At 45.0% G+C, this 14,635-nt stretch overlaps 1 pseudogene; it reads right to left on the minus strand.

The window, feature by feature from the left end:
• Nucleotides 1-10,191: 10,191 nt before the first annotated feature.
• On the minus strand, nucleotides 10,192-11,354 carry LOC108310684 (annotated as a pseudogene).
• Between the last annotated feature and the right edge of the window lie 3,281 nt (nucleotides 11,355-14,635).

A 14,635-nucleotide genomic window follows, 5' to 3' on the forward strand; every position in this document is an offset into this window, starting at 1 on the left:
CTGGGTTCAAGCAATTCTCCTGCCTCAGTCTCCCAAGTACCTGGGATTACAGCTGCCTGCCACCACGCCTGGCTAAGTTTTTTATTTTTAGTAGAGATGGGGGTTTCACCATATTGGCCAGGCTGGTTTTGAACCCCTGACCTCAGGTGATCCATCTGCTTTGGCCTCCCAAAATACTGAGATTACAGGTGTAAGCCACCATGCCTGGCCTACTTTATCATTTTTTAAGGTGATATGTAGATATGGAAAGTTCAAAATACCCCTGCCCTATTCACTGTGCTGCCTCTACAAGGCTGTGCCCCTGCTTCCCAGGGCTCAGAGGAGCTGCTGCACTTGGGAGAACTGTCCCAAGCGAGGAGTGCTGTGTGGAGTCAGCAAATACTAGAAAAGAATGGAGACATTTTCCTTTACTTCTTATATTTTGCTTTTTAACATTTTTTTTTTTCCAAATTGGCAGACTTTTTAAACATTGGCACTGGCTTTACAGCACTCCTTATTAAAGTTTTTTTAAAAGAAGAATTTTGAACAAATTAAATTTAATGAGCAAAGAATGATTAATGAACAGGGCAGCCCTGAAAATAGGCAGATTTACGGACAGAACTCCCTTTATAGGGAAAGGAGGCATGGGGCAGCTCCCGTGGTTACAGCCCAGCCTCCGCCCTATTTGAGCCTGGTCGGATCAGCAGGCCATGACTGACTGAAGCTCAGCTGCCGTGACTGGCTGAGACTCAGTTGTTTGTTTGTTTGAGTGGTAAAGTAATTGCGTTTTTTGCCTTGTTGGAATTTGCTATTTGATATTGGAATACATTCTTAAATAAATGTGGTTATGTTATACATCCTTTTGATGGGCATTTCTCGCTTTATTTTATTTTATTTTGTTTTTGCTAATGACTTATTACTGGCTGTTTATTTTAGACTATGGAAATGATGTTAGATAAAAAGGAAGTTCAAGCGATATTTTTATTTGAGTTCAAAATACGTTGGAACATCAACAATGAATTTGGTGCAGGAATTGCTAACAAATGCACAGTGCAGTGGACATTCAAGAAATTTGGCAAAGGAGACTAGAGCCTTGAAGATGAGGAGTGCAGTGGCCGGCCATCAGAAATTGACAACGGCCACCTGAGAGCAATCATCGAAGCTGGTCCTCCTACAGCTACATGAAAAGTTGCTGAATAACGCAGCGTCAACCATTTTACACAGTCATTTTGCATTTGAAGCAAATTGGAACGGTGAAAAAGCTCTACAAGCGGGTGCCTCATGAACTGAGCGAAATTTTTAAAAATCGTCATTTTGAAGTGTTGTCTTATTCTACACATAATAATGAACCATTTCTCGATCGAATTGTGACATGGGACAAAAAGTGGATTTTTTATCACAACCGGCAACGACCAGCTCCATGGTTGAACCAATAAGAAGCTCCAAAGCACTTCCCAAAGCCAAACTTGCACTAAAAAAGGTCCTGGTCACTGTTTGGTGGTCTGCCACCAGTCTGATCCACTGCAGCTTTCTGAGTCCCAGTGGAGCCGTCACACCTGAGAGGTATGCTCAGCAAATCGATGAGACACACAGAAAACTGCAATGCCTGCAGCCGGCACTGGTCAACAGAGAGGGCCCAATTCTTCTCCATGACAATGCCCAACTGCACGTGGCACAAGCAACGCTTCAAAGGTTGAACAAATCGGGTTACGAAGTTCTGCCTTATCCACCATATTTACCTGACCCCTCTTCACCTGACTACCGCTTGTCAAGCATCTTGACAAACTTTTGCAGGGAAAATGCTTCCACAGCCAGCAGGCTGCAGAAAATGCTTTCCAAGAGTTTGTGGAATCCCCAAGCTAGGATTTTTACGCTGCAGGAGTAAACAAACATTTCTCATTGGCAAAAATGTGTTGATTGTAATGGTTCCTATTTTGATAATAAACATTTGTTTAAACCTAGTTACAATGATATAAAATTCATGGTCCAAAACTGCAATTACTTTTGTACCAACCTAATACAAAAGCACCCTCCTACATTAGGCTGCTAGATTTTTTATGTATTAAGTTAGAGGGGCACCCACAATAGGGAGGCAGCCTCCAGCCTAACTGTAGTTTAGTTACAGTTTTAACATTGGGATACAGTGTGCTGTTGATTAGTTTAAAGGCTCTTCTCTCTGAAAATGAAACAGATGCATTCACACAGGCAGATGCCATTCCCCTGGAAGCTGGCAGGCACTGGGCTGTGCTGCCATGCGGGCAATTTCCATAAGACATCTTGTTTCCATAATACACATCAGTGTCCTGAAGCTGTGGAAAAATCACCAAAAGCTGAAAGGCACCAGAACCATTAGGGGGAACAGAAATGCCTCTGCCATGTGCTTGCTTCAAGGTAGCTCCTAAAATTGATGTGTTGAGTTTCATGGACACCTAGCAGGGCTCACTGTGTTCTGGGGTCTCATCGCAGAACTTTGCAAATGTGACCTCAATCCCCATAGCAGTCCCACGAGGCAGGTCCTGCTATTATCTCCAGTTGGGAAGAGGAAATCTAGGCATTAAGAGGCTAAAAACCTGACCCAAGAACACAGTGCTCCTAAGCGGCGGAGCCAGGGCTTTGGCCCAGAGGCATCTCTTAAACATCACATCATGGTGTTGACAAGCAAAGTCCAAAATAAGAACACGCACTTTCTGAAAACATGCACGTCATGGGAAAGGCTTCTAAGAGGGTGGAAGTCAATGCTAAGCAGAGGTAACTCTTGTCAGAATCTTTTTATTATGTAGTATCAACTATGACTTCCCATTACCACCATAGAGGCCACCATCTCAAAAAGAATGTTAGGGAAAGTAAATCTCGTGAGGAGAGAAACCCCAGGTCTTCATCTCTTTTTAGAGCAAAAGAAAGAAGAAGAATGGGCAAAGTAGGGTCTGGGGAAGGCTTGGTTTCATTATACTCTAAATCCTCAGCCAAAAGTGTCTTCATGACTTACTGCTGTCAGACTGAAGGTTATTTCTTTGTTATTTAACATGTTCTTCCATAGGACAGGAGGGTCCACACTGCAGTCTCAGATTCAAGCTCTAACCACATCTTTATCACCTGGTGAACATTCCTCACCTTGTGGGCCTGCTGATCCCAAAGAGTGATGCTCCCTGGCCTTTTCTTATGCAGAGAGAGCCCTGTAAACTGTAAACGCAGAATGGAATTCTCTGAGGCAAACAACATTCTGGTTTGTCCTGGAGTGATGGGGTTCTGGGAACAAGAGACCTTCAGTGCTAAAACTGGGAAAGTCCTGGGCAAACTAGGGTGAGCTCTAAGAAGTGCTCCTATTTAATGGCAATGGATTTATAGCTGTTAATCTGCCCTCTAACCTTAGCCCACTTGTGACAAGTACTGTAACAGTACTTGTCACAAGTACTTGGTTGAAGGGAAGAGAGGGAAGTAAAACCCTCTCTGGTATCAGGCCATATCCACCCGGGCTCTTGAACTGTTCGATGACATGTGGACTGCCATCAACATTCCTCGGTTGAAAAGGGAGCAGGAAAGAATTCCTAACAGAAAGTTCTGTTTCACAGCTGCCTCACTGCATGTAGCCCTCTGCAGGTGGCCATAGGTACCAAGTAGATGGTATGCCATAAAACGGGCATCCTTCACTCGGCCCAGCTTTCCCTGTAGCTCACCCCTCAGCCCACTCATCGGCTCTTCATTCCGTGAGTAGAGCAAAGTGCACATCCACGGTCTTGCTGTAAGACTCCCAGGTACGGGAATGCTAGACGTGAATCACAGGGTGCTGTCTGTTTCCGGTTTATAGAGTGAGTTTGAAAGTGTTCCTTTCTCTACAATTTTCTGGAAGAGTTTGTGGAGACCTAGCATTATTTCATCCTTAAATGTGTTGTGTAATTTACTACTGAAGCTGTCTGTGTCTGTGGTTTCTTTATGGGGAAGTTTTCTTTATGGGGAAGTTTTAATGTGTTTAAAAGACATAAGGCTTTTCCGGTTTTCTATTTGTTCTTGAGTGAATTTTAGAAATTTGGGTCTTTCAAAGAATTTCTTTATTTCATTTAAGTTGTCAAATGTATTGACATAAAGTTGTTGAAAACATTCCATAATTATCCTCTTAATATCTGTAGATGCTGTAGGGATGTCACCTCTCTCATTCCTGATATTAGAAATTTGTGTCTTTTTTTTTTCCTCATCAGGCTGGTTAGGGTTTATCAGCTTTATTGATCTTCTCAGGTAACCAACTTTTAATTTTCTTGATTTTCTATACATTTTTCCTATTTCTATTTCATTGCTTTCTGCTCTAATCTCAATTATTTTCTGACTTCTCCTTAACTGGGGTCTAATTTGCTCTCTTCTTTCTCTAGTTTCTTAAAGTAGAAGCTGAGATAATTGGTTTGAGATCATTATTTTTTTCCAGGACAGGTGTTTTAGTGCCATAATTTGCTGCTTTACATCCCCCAAATTTTGATATGCTATTTTAATTTTCTTGTGGTTGAAAGTAGTTTCTAATATTTCTTCTTGTATCTTCTTGGACAGTTGGTTATTTAGAAGTGTGTTACTTAGTTTCCAAATAGTTGATGATTTTCCCCGAGTTTCTTTATTGATTCTAATTTAATTCCATATAGTCAGAAAATATGCTGTTACTTGAATTCTTTTTAATTAGCTGAGCTTTTTTATGGATGAGGAAAATGGTCTATCTTGGTCTATATGTTCTGTGTGTCCTTGAAAATAATGTATATTTTGCTGGTTAAGACTGATACGTTCTATAACTGTCAAGCAGGTTAACTCGGCTGACAATGTCATTCAAGCCTTACAGTTTTCCTTATTTTCTCTCTACTGTTTCTGTGCTATTAGGAGGGAGACTGAAATCTCTGAGCATAATTTTGGGTTTGTCTATTTCTTCTTACAGTTCTATTTGTTTTTCTTCATGTATTTTGAGGCTCTATTAGTATATAAACATTTAGGATTTTATATCATCTTAATTGGCCTTTTACCATTATGAAATTGCCCTCTTTATTTCTGATTACATTCTTCTAAAATGAATTTTGTTTGATATTCAGCCTCCTCTTGATTAGTGTCAGCATGGTATGTCTTTCTCTAGCCTTTTACTTATAACCTAATTGTGTATTTAAAGCATATTTCTTGTAGGCAACATACAGTCTGGTCTTGCTATTTTATCTATTCTGACAGTCTCTGCCTTTTAATCAAGGCAAGACTCTTCTGAGCACTCTACCCAATGCCTCAGAATTATGGACTTTTCATCTGGCTGGTAGAACAGCACCATTATTCATCCTGTATGAACCCCAGGTACTGTTTCCTGTAATCCTGTTGGATGTTTCTTCTCCTTCCCTTCTGTATTTTCCTCATGTGCATGAGACAATCCATCTCCAACCCGCAGAGTTTTCAGCTTCTCTCGGTGAAGCTCTCTCGTCTCTAGTCTCTGCACTGTGAGGTCCAGCCACTCTAATTTTCTCTCAGCGTTTTCACCAGGCTCCACCTAGGATCTCCCTCCCTGTCCCATGTCCTGAAAACTTTTTCAAGGCAGTGAGCCAGGGCAATTACAGGGCTCACCTCATGTGTTTCCTATTTCTCAGGGACTACTAGCTTTCACTACCTGATGCCCAGTGTTTTGAAAACAATGGCTTCATATATTTTGCATGGTTTTCTCGCTGTTTCAAGTGGGAAGGTAAACTTTGTCCCTGTACCTCCAGCAGAGCTCCCAAGCAAAAAGGAGTCTTTCTCCCTGAAGTGAGCAGAGGTCAGGCCCAGAGGTTCAGAGGTTGAATCTGGAAGGCATTTGGGTAAGTGTTCCAGTATTTGATTTTGACCGAATGGTATGTTATTATTTTTAAAACAAGTTTCAAGTGTTTATAAGTTAATTAGGCCACTTAATTATTAGCTATTTTCATCTCTTTTTAATCTTTCTGTGATTTTTTTCTGTGGAATTTAGAGAAGATCTAAAACCATGGGAAAATCAATTGCTTTTTACACAACCTTCAACAAACAAAATACAAAATCTAAGAGCACTTGGAAAGCATTTAAATTCATTCTGGATGCACCTTTTTCACCTTATAATCATAAATTAAACCCACTGTCTTATAGAACTGCTGTCATGAACCACAACAGAACAAATTGCACATACAATTCTAAACTGAAGAGACATAATTGTGTTGGCAATGTTCTGTATATATAAGGATTGTCTCCAAGTGGAAAAATAAAGTTAAACCCTGCCCCTATAGGAACAGTAAAAACTGGATTTGCTGCAGGTTCTCTCCGATCCCTGCTGAAGAATTAAAATATCTCATGACTTTGTAAGGACCCCAGCAATCAGTTTTGCTACTGTAGAAGGCAGCACAGCTCCCTCAACTCTGAGACAAGCCAGGGAAGTTTCAGGTAGCAGACACTCAGCACATCTCACTGAAGAGGCCAGAAGGGTACTTCCAGTGGGAATAAATGGTCTGGCATTAGGAAGATCAAACGTCCACAGAGGTCCAGGATATTGGAAATGAGGAGGGTCTGTGTTAGGAGAAGTGACAGAAACACAGAAAAGCGACGCTGAGCTGCCAGAAAACGCCCCTGCATGTTGCCTGCAATAAGGCCCAGAGCTCCACTTTAACTCACTCCAATTTCTTTTGTTGTTGGAAGTTAGGCTGTAAACATACTGTCTCCAAGGGTGTTTTAACTACTCAGAACATATGCTTGATTTAACGAGGCCCTAGGACCCAGCCATCTTCCAACTCAGCCTTCCACAGAGCATGATGTTCATGTGACCAATCTGGATCATTCATTTCAAATCCAGACAGAAGAGAAAAGATCAAACAGTGGGTGAGACCTTATGGAGACCCTCGTCTGAGAAGGCAGAAGTATTATTCCAGCAGGAAAACATATAATTCCTTATCCTGTTGTTCAACAGTATCCAAGTCAGCCTCCTTCCCTGCCCTCAAAATGCACCAGTTTCTAAGAGTTCAGTTCATTGGAGGCCAGTCCTAGCGAGGTCTGGAGCAGGGTCTTGGATGGGTGCTTTGCTTTTAAATCTAAAAGAAGGCATGAGAGACTGGAACAAGGCAACAATCACGAAGACTGACAAGGAATCTACTTGGGGTAGATTTTTTTTATTGCGTTAGATGCCTAGAGCAGTCCCTTCACTGAGGCCTGGGAGATCTGCCGGCAGTGGCAGCGTGTGTTTCTCTCCTTCTGCAGTTGCTGCTGGTGCCTTGGACTGATCTGTGCTGGAAACTTCTTCAGCGATTCTAGATACACTTTGCCATGGCTCAGCTCTCACTCCTTGCCCCCTCCATCCTGCTTTTGCTCTTTAATGTCTATGTCAACAGAAGTGGTTCAATCTGATGGGTCACCACCCTTCTTGAGGCCACAGTCATGGCACCACCAGAGGCGCTCAGCCGAGTGGCTCTCTCAAAAACTGACGCTGAGCTTTGTGCCAAGTGTCATACCCATCTGGTTAAACAATTTAGCCACTTAATTGAACAAAGCTGATGGATAACATGAGGTGGAACTACATACAGATTGCTTGTGGCCAATCCTTTCCCCTAACTGAAATACCAGTTCATAATCTTCATTGAAACCAACTCTGAACTCATTTGATTACTCCAGACATAAATTGAAGTGGTTGGTGGAAGAAAGCATAAATCAGCAATAAATAAAATGGTATCTTGTGGAAATATCACTGAAGAGTCATCTTTGACATATTGAGGTTTTGAGTCCTTTCAAAAATACTTTGATGAGAAGAGCCCAATTTGGAATAAGTTATCTATGTAGTGAATAATGCTATAGAAAATACAGCAAAAATTCTAAAATTAGAAATAAGAATGAGTAATTTGGATTAAAGACCTGAAGTGGAAGTCTTACTGGTGTGATTCCCAACCTGACAACAAAAAAATGTATTTCAGGAAATCCTTGTCATCCCCCACCCATATACCCCATTGAGTAGAGATGGGACAGTGTCAAAGAGCAACACTTTTAAATTAATTTGTATTTCATTCATCACAACAGCATCCACATGCACATGGAAATATCAGCAGTATGTATTGTTCCTATGGATTTATGGACCTCTTGCTCTGCTCCCAACATGAACCATTGTTCAGTGTTTGGGAAACCCTTGTCCATTATGTGCAGTATCAATGCTGCCCAAAGGCTAAGCCTGGGAGGAAGTGAAATCTTTAAGATGCTGCTATTGTTCATGTAACCACTGGTGACAGAAACCAATGATTCTGACTTAGATTCCATCTCAAGAGAAAATCATTCCTAGAGATGCAAGCTTTCATTTTTGTCAGATGACTGTGGCTGATTTTCACTTGGTAGTCTTTTTAAAAAAAATCCTCATAAATCAAAGATAGCAAGGAATCATATTTTCTTTAGGCAGTTAATAATGAACAAATAGCTTTGCAGATCGAACACGAATGGAAATTACATGTCTAGAAGAAATTCACTTACTCCAGACCAGAGCTGTGCCAGGTTTGTGTTAGTCTGGACAATCTTGGGCCCTTTTACGAGGGCGACCATCAACATGTTTGCCTGGGAATAGCTCTTATCAAGTGGGCTTTGTCAATTATTTAATATTTTTAAAAGTTAAAACAGTGGTTTTAACTTTCTGCTATTTCAATATCTCATATTCAATATGCAAACACAGTTCACACAGTTCACATAAAGCACCCTTAGGCAAATGCCTGCACGCGTGTATTTATGAAGTTAAAAGCACAACCCTGGTTGGTTCGCTTTATGGTTCTTGAAAAGCTGGATAGAAATGGCCGGCGTGTGCCCTAAACTGCACTGGGTCTTGTGGACAGGTAAGACATTGGCCGCGGGAACCCTCCCAGAGTGCAGGAAGGGGCCAGGGCTACCTGCCTGCATTTGACAGTGGAGGTACCTGCACTGCAAGGCCACATGTGACCACCTTCTCTGAGGTCAGGAGACCTCACGGAGGGCAGCGGGACCATGTCACAGGCTCCAGCCACCTGACCTGGCCAGGGGCATGTGGACTCTCGGTGGGTGTAAAATGTCCCATTTTAGATGTGGTCCTTCCTTCTGGAGTCAATCACATCGAGGCCATTGGGAACGCAACAAAGAAGGTCCCTTGGGGAGGAAAAATGTTGTCTCTGTATCCCCTGGGATGGGGGCATTGTCATCGATGACTGAAGACAAAGAGCTCTAATGACAGGGGATGCGGGCAGAAAGGAGGGAACGGGCGGCCCACCTTTGGTCACCACTCACAGCCCCCCCCACCCCCAGCAGGGAGAGGATCCAGGATAGGGTGTGTCTAGGGTAAGTGCTAGGAAGAGAACTCCCAGCCTGTCTGTGCCCTGCAGGGAATGGGCTCGGGTGCTGAGGGACTTGGGGGCGCAGCAGGGGGGCAGCCCCTTGCCCCCTGCAAGCTTCGCCCCTGGGTGCTATGCTACCGCGCCCACCTGGGGCTCCCGGGAAGGCCCATCCTGCAAGGCAGCCACAGGGCACCTTCGGGACTGGTTTGTGAGCTCTGGGAAGGCCAGAGGGAGGAAAAGTCACTGTCCTTAGATTGTTTATGTAAATATGACCCTCTTCTACCACCAGCTATAAGAACCTAGGATGCTCTGTTTGCCACCAACACATGCTCGTGGGCCTGCTAGCACTGTCGCCTGTCCTGTCCTATTTCTCTAGGGAGCATTGGGCAGGAAGCAACTGAGCACCAGGTACAAGGCGGAAGCCTGGTGCTGTGATTTCTGCGTGGAGATCCTTCGCCGTTTCTCCCGTTCCTTGCTGCTTTGGCTGGGTGGGCTCAACGCCCTGGGGAGTGCCCCTCTCAGGCAGGAGCGCCTGTGATGTGCCCACCTCCAAAGCCCCAGGACGCTCCCAGGGACTGGAGCACCGCATTCTTCTGCACACCCCAGAAAAACACCCTGAGCTCAGGGAGGCAGGGGCCCGTTGGTTCAAATGCATGGAAACAAGAACAGGCCCGGACCGAAGACCTGGGCTTTTGGCCGAGGCACCTGAGGTACACAGGAAGATTCCAGGGAGCTGGGATCTTTTTTGTGTTATGCTAATTTATAGCTGTGCAATTCCATTCATTCTTCTAAAACCACAGTATTTCAGGACGTCAAAAAAGAAAAAGAAAAAACTGTAAAGCCATCTAGCTAACCTTCCTGATTTTTCTTTTTTTTTTTTTTTGTCAGTGGAAAATAACTTAGTCTGAGACCCCACCAGCTACAAAATCTGTTCCTGGCATTAAGCTCCTTCTTCCTTTGCAATTCGGTCTTTCTTGAGTGGCTGCATGAATGCTTTCTTCTCCTCCATGGTCTGGAAGCAGGCATGGCCAAGCTTGGAGGTGGTGTCAATGAACTTAAGGCCAATCTTCTCCAGAGCCCGCCGCAGGGTCTGTACCAGCGAGGACTTGTGGGGGGTGAGCACTCGCTTCTTGGTTCCCACCACACAGCCTTTCAGTGTGACGAAGTCGCTGGTCATTTCACCACAGTGGACAAAGCCACCCAGAGGGTTGATGCTCTTGTCAGACAGGTCATAGTCGGTGGAGACATTGTTCTTGATCAGCTTGCCGTCCTTGATGAGGTAGTCCTGGCCGATCTTATAGATCTTCTTGTTGATCTCAGTGTGGTGATGGTAGACTTTCTGTCCAGTGCATGCCACAGAGAAGGCCACATGGGCAGGATGTCATGCCCCAATACAGGTCACCTTGTGCAGGCCTCGGTGGGTCTTGCGGGGCATCTTCTCGATCACCCTGGTGACGTCAATCATCTCGTCCTGCCCAAACACTTGATTGAGAGGTACCTGCTGCTCCAGCCTCTCGCGGGCCCAGTCCAGCTTCTCAGCCACAGTGCCTCCATTCACCTGGATCTCCACCAGGTGGGACTTTTCTGGCACAGAGGAATCAGGCACATCTGGGCATGGGCAGTGACGCGGATGACCTGGCTGTACTCCTTCATGCTGCTGCTTCTTGCCATCCTCATCCTGCGGTTTCTTGCAGCACTTGGTAAAGGCCTTCTTCTTAGATTTATGCCAGTTCTTAGAGGAATGCCTCGTGCACTCGCTGCTGATATGCTCAGTGAAGATGGTCTCGAAGGTCCAGAGGCCTCGAGGGGTTTCCATGTAGCCCACAACCACCATGAGTGGCGTCTCCACAATTGCCACGGCCTCTACCACCTCCTTCTTGTTCACCTTGGATCCTGCCCTGTTGACTTCCCGCTCCATGTGGGTCATGCCAGCCTTGTATCCCAGGAAGGCTGTGAGGTGGACCGGCTTGGAAGGGTCATCCTTGGGGAAGCTCTTCATCTTCCCATGATGCCTGCTGCTGCGCTTCCGAGGTAGGAAGCCGAGGGACCCATGCCTGGGAGTGGAGAACTTTCTGTGAGACATCACGCCATCAAATCCCGCAGATAGAGGTCCAACCTTCCTGATTTCACAGATTAGGAAATCGTGGCCCAGAGAGGTTAACCACTTACCGGGGGGAGGGGGGTCACACAGCAATTTAGTGGCAGAGCTGGGATTAGAACCTGTGTCTCTTGTCTAGTTGCCCCGCTCTTCCCAGCTTATCTTGTGTTCTAAGCCACTGTTCTTCTCAACCGGGTCAGGGTCTCCAGGGGCCAGCTTCTCATCTGTTCCCACAGGCCTCAGGGCAGCACCAGGCAGAACATGAAGACCGGGCCTCACCCCTGCTGCACCTCCATCCCGCTTACAGAATTTAGAATCCAGGCCCTGCTTTCAGGGACACCACCCCTGCTCCATCCTTGTTCCTCATGCATTCCTCCAAATTCTGGGACCATCTACCATAGCGTCACCTTCAGCTGACCGTTTATGACAATTGCAGCCTCACACAGACTCCACAGAGCCACATGTGTCCATGTGCACACACACACGCACACATGTGTGCACCTCTTACGCCAAGAAGGCACAGCCTCCATGGCTGAACCGTGGCCCTACTGGGCAGGTCCAATGGGAACAGTTAGTTCACCTGGCACATCAGTACCAGTCTGTCCTCGCCCATTCTGTGCCCAGAGCCACATTCCAGGTCCAGCCTCACCCGCATCTGGGGGCCCTCAGGACCCAAGCCCAGGGCCAGCCCAGCACATGCAGCATTTTCATGGAATGAGGGAAACCTGTCCCCTGCAGTGGATGGATTAAATGCATCACACCTGTGAGGATGAGTGAGCAAAAGGCTGCCAGCAACCCCATGCCGTGGCTCAGGGCTCAGCAGAGCTGGGTGGGCTTCAGCCTATGGGTGCCCCTTGCCAGATGGAGTCTGCCCAAGCCCCTGCAGACCCCTCCCAGTTACATGGTCTTTCTTTTCCTCCCTCCTCCTCAGGACATGGGATAAGAGAATAAAAGTGAGATTAATTAGTGAAGAAAAACCAGTTAAAACAACAGGAATATGGGAATATGGAGGCAATGACTTCAAAAGGTGATAACCCATTATTCCAGTGATGGGACCCGATTTCCAACTCTGACACAAGCATCCTTGAATCTCGCACTTACGACAAGCCACTAGGAACTGGCACTGCTCAGGCACACGCGTCTGTGAACAGGAAAACACAGGGCAATCCGCTTTCTTTTTTCAGGGGAGACCCTAGGAGCCCTGTTTATAAATATTTTGAGGCTCCCTGCAGTCACGGGGTTGCCATTCTGGCCACAAGGTAAATATGTTTTCTTCTTTTCTCTCTGACCGGGCAGGAGATTGCTTCCGCTCATAAAATCATCTGTAATCTCTTCTGCAGGGAGGTTTCTTCTGTAGCTTAGGGTCCTCTTTCCTTCCGTACTGTTCCTCACCTCCCGGCCCCCATATCACATGGGGATCTCCCCTTTGCTGGCCTGATGGCCCCTTCTGGTTTAACTTCCCTGGCAGCCTGCCGAGGTGCAGCCTCCTATGTCTGGACATGAGCTCTGGGCTTCGTCCTCGACCCTGTCGCAGCCAGCCAGCCACTAGCCAGATAGCCTGGTAAATACGGCAGTGGAAATTCAGCTGACGAGTGGAGGGTTTCCAACATAAATTTCCCTTTTCCCACCACAATTTTATAGAACTTTGCAAAGATGCACATCAGCACTTTTGCAAGTTGGGCTGTCTCCTGAAAAGCAACAAGCCTGTTAAAGCTTTAACTTTGTATGCTGTTATTTCTAATGGTTTGATCAATTACCAAGCACATGATGTTCCTGCAACCCTATCCCAGGCTATAAGAAGAGGGTTTGAATACCACAGTTTTAGAAATGTCTGCTTACCACGTCAAGGAGAGTTTTATGTAATCCTTAGTACATTTTCCCTTTATCCTGACATGTCATTGCTATTTTTATTTTAGTATATTGGAGTACATTTAAACTCTGGATGTCCAAGCCAACATTTCTATAAATCGTCTTTCTGCCCTCTATTAATAAGTGAATCTCCGGCAGAGAGGACTGGCTTGCTTAGCTGACAACTCCTACGCAATGCCACTAAAGTAGGAAAAGGTTATTAATAAATGGCAGCCCTAGGTGAAAGTGCAAGAAGTTCTAGCAAATTCCAAAAATATTTCACAGGCTCTTGATCTCATTAGGCCCTCTTTTGAAAAGGAAACTTACTGGGCAGTTTCTTAACTTCCTATACTTCTCAGACTAAACTCAGAGCATTCACAAAGGCAAATTTGTTTCACTGGCTTGACCTTAAACCCTTCCAAGTGAATCAAACAGTAGCGAATGTTTAGAACATACGTCAGAATCAACACTAGGAACTTCTCTAACTTATAATGTTTTCTTAGTTATGTCCCAAAACAAAACCTTGCCAAGAGGAATTAGTTTGATTTAGAGATATGACTTGTTTTACACAATTTGAGCTCTTTGAGGACAAAACTGATATGTGATTATCTTTGTACTTAAACATCTCAAAAAGCAGTTTTTGTAACTGAATGGAACCTAAAACCAAGGCCTCGACAGCCTCTCCAGGTCCTAAGAGGCCACAGCATGCCCCTGGCCTTGGCTCACACAGCTGCCCCTCCTAGGAGGATGCTAGCTGCCCCACACCCCAGCCGCTGGGGGGTGCCTCTTCATCTTTCAAGACCTGTCTTTTCAAACTCTTTCTTGAGCCCCTTTGAATCATTGCACCCTGGGCCCCTGCACGCACTCCGGTACAATTGCTCATCCTTTCTATCAAATTCCCACTGCATCTTATACATCCTCATCTCCTCACAAGGGACACTTCATTGCACTTACAGGTGTGTATGTAGATTTCACTTTCTCCACCAGGGTTTCTCAAGCTCTGCACTGTTGAAGTTCGGGGCCAGATGACTCTTTGCTGTAGCATCCAGTGCATTGTGAAGTATTTAGCAGTGTCTTGGCCCCTGCCTGCTGGGTGTCACTAGGAATCCTCCCCCAGTGGTGACAGTCAAGGCTGTTAGCTATGGCTACATGTCCTCTGGGAGGAAGAATTGTCGCCATTGGAAACCACTGTGCTAGACTCAAAGCTCATGAGGGTGATGGCAATGTTTTATTTCTCTTTAAATTCTTAGCACTTAGCTCAATTCCCTCTCTGTATCGGACATTCAGTATTTTTTGAATTTTGAGAATCAAGTGAATTAATACATGCTAATACAGTATGAATACTCAACAAACCTTATCTATGTTACTCTTATTATATGGAACTATTGCCCATCTCAGCAATAGGCAGTGATTATAATACTGACTTTATAACTTTCTG

The sequence above is a fragment of the Cebus imitator genome, unplaced genomic scaffold, assembly GCF_001604975.1.
Source record: "Cebus imitator isolate Cc_AM_T3 unplaced genomic scaffold, Cebus_imitator-1.0 Scaffold6, whole genome shotgun sequence".
In the NCBI taxonomy this organism is placed as follows: Eukaryota; Metazoa; Chordata; class Mammalia; order Primates; family Cebidae; genus Cebus; species Cebus imitator.